The 4,972-nt window shown below is 41.0% G+C and overlaps 1 pseudogene; it reads right to left on the bottom strand.

The window, feature by feature from the left end:
- On the bottom strand, positions 1–785 carry LOC131479291 (mitochondrial import receptor subunit TOM20 homolog; annotated as a pseudogene).
- Positions 786–4,972: the final 4,187 nt, after the last annotated feature.

Raw genomic sequence — 4,972 nt, 5'->3', positions numbered from 1 at the left:
TCATTCCACATCATCTTCAGCCAAGCTCTGAGCACTTACAATTCTCTGACTAATTGTTGGGAGCTTCTTCAGCAGCATCTGGAACACTGGTAATGAAAGAGTTTGCTGCAACACTTGTAGTAACTGCTGTGGCTGCCCACGTACAGCAATTGCATTGGTCAAATGGTCTACACCCTTTTCACATTCACCTTGAGCTAGTAATTCTCCACCAAGATTTCTTTTTTTTTTTTTTTTTTTTAAGATTTATCATTATTGGAAAGCCGGATATACAGAGAAGAGGAGAGACAGAGAGGAAGATCTTCTATCCGATGTTTCACTCCACAAGTGAGCCGCAATGGGCAGGTGCGCGCCAATCCAATGCTGGGAACGAGGAACCTCTTCCAGGTTTCCCACACCGGTGCAGGGACCCAAAGCTTTGGGCCATTCTTGACTGCTTTCCCAGGCCACAAGCAGGGAGCTGGATGGAAAGTGGAGCTGCTGGGATTAGAACCAGCGCCCATATGGGATCCCGGGGCGTTGAAGGTGGGGACTTTAGCTGCTAGGCCACGCCGCCGGGCCCGCAAGCTTAATTTCTTCAAGAAAGAACTTCTGAACAGCTTCAGCATCTTTAAGGCCAGGTAACTTGGAAAGCCCAGCTCTCTCCTTGGCAAGCTTGTGTTTTTTCATTCTCACAGCCTGTTCTTGAAGTTGGGGTCACTCCTTCTCTTGCAGTCAAATTAAATGCAGTAGCCCATGAAGAGGGCCCTGCAGACTCGAGCAGCTATGACGCTGTTGCGGCCCACCATCGTCCCTCAGCCGCTGAGCACAATGGCAGCTATTGGCTGTGAATCCCCAATGCAGACGCGCCGCACAGCATCATCGCCCAGCCAGCCCCGGTGCCCAGGTTCCATATTTACCATGGAATAATGTAACAAAGTAGCCATCAGGGAAATGTAAAGCAAAATCACAATGAAATATCATCTCAACCCTGTTAGAATGGCTATTAATATTTGGTAGAAAGAGTAACAAATGCTGGTGATGTAAAAAATGGGAACTCCCATACAATGTTGATGGGATTATATAACAACTCAGTCACTGTGGGAGACAGTATAAAATTTCTTAGATGATAAGAAGTAAGCTTGCCCTATGATTCAGCAGACCAACTACTATTTGTTTGTTGTCAATGCTATGCACACATTGTATGAAAGAGACACCTGTAACCATCTTGTTTGTAGTAGGAATGTTCATAATATCCAAATGTGGAATGAATTGAGGTGTCCATCATTAGATGAGTGATTAATGAAAAGATTGTATGTACACTGAACTGTTACTCAGCTGTGAAAAACAAAATTATGTGGCTTGCATCAAAATGGATGTAACTACAGGTCAAGATGTTAAGTAAAATATCCTAAATACAGATATACAAATATGACAGTGTATTATGCAGAGGAGCTGAAAGAATCAGAAGGAACAAAAGCAAAAATGGAAGAAACAATGATGTATATCAGTATTGGTGCAAACGTGATCTTGTCTCTTTGATTTATATCTTTGTCAAGCAAATGGTGAAGCATCATATTCTATGATTTTAATGATCTGAGTTTGCAAATTGTGTTACTGAAACGTATCTTTTCATTTCATAATATTTATAGCCTTTTCCTATTAAACTCCAGTCATTTTTGTTTCCTTTTAATCACTTAATGAAAAGTTAAGGTCTTGAGTGCAATGGAAATTTAAAACATGTTCTTTCAAATCTTTAAGAATGTAACAGGGGAAAAACGGAAGCTACAGAAGAAGTATCATTCTTTTGCTAAAATTGTGTGTATCAGCTACATTAATTGTTTTTATATTAAAATCACTAAATAAGTAACCAGAAAAACAAAGACAAAACACATAAGTGGCTAATGTTAAAGGGCTTCTAAAACATATTTTAAAACATAGGTTTGTTACAATATGGCGTTTGCCTTATATGCATGGTTTCTGTTCAGTTGGAAGGCTGTGACTGGCTGATATCAGCTGCTTGTTATAAGAGTATAGTTCTGTAAGAGGCTGCAGTTTGTTTCCCTACTAAGCTACAGCTCCCTATGTAGCAATTAAAATTTTAGTTTCATTTAAATGTTATTCCATAAATAGGAAAACTGAAAGTAGAAAGGATTTCACTATGTACACACTCAAATGTTTAAAAAGATGATGAGATACATATATATACTTTCAAAAAATAATTATTTATACTTTTCTACTATAAGCTATAGGAAATATTTACAAGCTTTTTTATTAATTATTTTGCATCATGTGACAGTTTCATAGGCTCTGGGAATCCCCCCACCCCTCCCCATGCCCCTCCCCCCTGGTGGATTCCTCCACCTTGATGCAGTATTACAGTTCAAATTCAATCAAGATTCTTTCCTTGCAAACATATACCAAGCATAGAGTACAGCTACTTATTGTCCATATGGGTTGAACAGTTTCTTGGGGAGACCATTTCTGATCCGAAGTTAGAGCTGGTAGAATATTATCCCAGTCAATTAAGAGTCCCAATATAACATCAACAGCAATTTGCAACATTGTGGAATTGACATGGCTTTGAGTAACCAGTATGTTAAAAAAAAAAAACAAAAAAAAACAAGTTCTTAACCACAACCTATGATTAGCTCATTGACATCTCAATTTTAGTTTATATACAGGACCGGCTGCTATATACCTTAAAATGGCTATAAGGTACCATTCAGCTGTCTCGTGTCTATTTCATTTTAGTGTTTAGCCATTTGTTGCATTGAAGTATAATTTTGCTGATCTTGGCAGATTTTAGGATAATCTAGACTGGCTTGTAACTCTAACAAGACATTTGTCGACATTTAAGGTGCAGAACATTTTTTTTAGGGGGGTGGGTGTGCAGGAAAATCCTCAACACCATGATGAGGAGTGACTAATCTTTGTGTCCCACCCAGCAAGGCATGAGCCAATCCATGCCAGCTCTTTCCTGTCAGATTCCAAGCTCTACTTTTTGTTGTTTGTCTATTTATTTTAGGGTTTTTTTTTTAGTTTGTATGATTGTTTGTTTGCTATGAGGGGTTTTTGAAGTGATCCTGATGGTCATTGCGAGGGAGAGTAGGGGTCCAGAGGTGGAGCCAGGCTCGGACCAGAAAAAGCTCTTCTCCCTGGTCCCAAATGACGTTTATTGTTCTTCTGTTTCTGCGGACCGCTCAGGGCTTCTGGTTGTCTTTCCAATGATGTTGGTTTCTGCACGGTAGTGTTTGGACTTCTTCCATCCCCTGCGGAAGCTCCGGTTGGGGGTGGGTGACCTCAGAGTACTCGGCCTCCGAGGGCATCCAATTCCCTGTGGCCTCCTTGGCAGTTGGGATATAGTCCTTGTTGCTCGTATTAATAGTTTGTGGTGAAGGTCTGGTAGTCTTCATGGTTGGGATCCAAGCTTTCTCCTTACCACCTGCTCCACTCTGAAGTGCCCCCCCGCTCCACGCACATGACCTCCTGTGAAGAGGTTTTCAGGATTGCACCCGATTCCCCCCTCATGCATTGGTATAGTAGTTTTACTATTGTTTAGTGCCGCTTTGAGTCTGTTGTTTATGAATTACCAGATTTGATCTTGATAGGCTATATTGTACTTTTTCCTCACTCTTTTTATGGTCCTGAAAGACTTCCCTGCACTCCCTCCCCATCACGGATTAACATAGCGTATTGAGGGTAAAGTAGGTTTTACAGTTTTTCGATGTAGATCTTATGTATTCTGACATTAATTGTTGGTTTATAGATTATATCGCATTATCTTATTGCATTGGATACAGGTTGTTAGAGATTGCACTAATATTACAATATACAGGTACTATCTTCCAAGTTGTCATCTTTTCATCTCAGATTAAGGCAAACATGTGGTATTTAACCTTTTGGGATTGATTCATTTAGGAAGATGGATTCCAGTTGGGCCCATTTGACCACAAAGAACTGCATTTCATTTTTTTTAATAGCTGAGTAGTATTCCATAGAGTAGATGAACCATAGCTTTCTTATCCAGTCTTTTATTGATGGGCATTTTGGTTGCTTCCAGGTTTTCGCGATTGTAGATTTTGCTGCTATGAACATAGGTGTGCATGTTGGTTTCTTGTGTAGGAGACGTTTTGGATATATTCCTAGGAGTGCTATTGCTGGTTCATATGGTATGTTGATTTTCAGTTGTTTGAATATTCGCCAAACTAATTCCCATACAGGCTGTACAAGTCTGTAGTCCGACCAGCAGTGGAGAAGGGTTCCCTTTGCCCCACATCCTCGCCAGCAAGTGTTGGTGGTATTATGTATGTGTGCCATCCTTACTGGAGTTAGGTGGTACCTCAGTGTTGTCTTCATTTGGATTTCCCTTATTGCCAGGGAACTTGAGCATTTTTTCATATGCTTGTTTGCCATTTGGGTTTGTTCTTTTGTGAAATGTCTGCCCATTTCCCGTGCCCATTTCTTGAGCAGTTTGTTTGTTTTGGTGTTTTGGTTTCTCTGGAGATCAGCCCTCTATCTTCTATGTAGTGTGCAAAGATCTCCCATTCTGTAGATTGTTTTTTTTTTTTACTTTGTTAATTGTTTCCCTTGCTGTACAGAAGCTTCTTAGTTTGATGAGGTCCCAATTGTTTATTTTGGTCTCCGAAGGCACTCCATTTCCCCTTGTTCTCTTTGGCAGTAGGGATGTAGTCCTCAGTGCTCCTTCGTGAGGATCTAGGAGTCGCTCCACTTGTTGACAAGCATGTTGTTTCATATGAGTAGGGAGAGGTTGGACCAGATGGGGTCAGGGCAAATTGTAGCACACATGTGTGGGAGGCAGTTTGGGATGTGGGCCATGCCAGTGTAGGTTATCATGCCTCCTGGTTTGCGTGAAAAGTAAGGATGGAGGCAAACTGGGCAGGACTGGACTGCAGAACCCATCAGTGAGCACTGGGGTATGGGCAAGCCAGGCTCAAAACTGGTTTACATGCTTAATGTCCTGGTCACCTTGCCT

This window comes from Ochotona princeps, unplaced genomic scaffold (genome assembly GCF_030435755.1).
Source record: "Ochotona princeps isolate mOchPri1 unplaced genomic scaffold, mOchPri1.hap1 HAP1_SCAFFOLD_293, whole genome shotgun sequence".
In the NCBI taxonomy this organism is placed as follows: domain Eukaryota; kingdom Metazoa; phylum Chordata; class Mammalia; order Lagomorpha; family Ochotonidae; genus Ochotona; species Ochotona princeps.
Note: the sequence above shows the minus strand (reverse complement) of the source record. Positions and strands in the feature narration are given on the sequence as shown.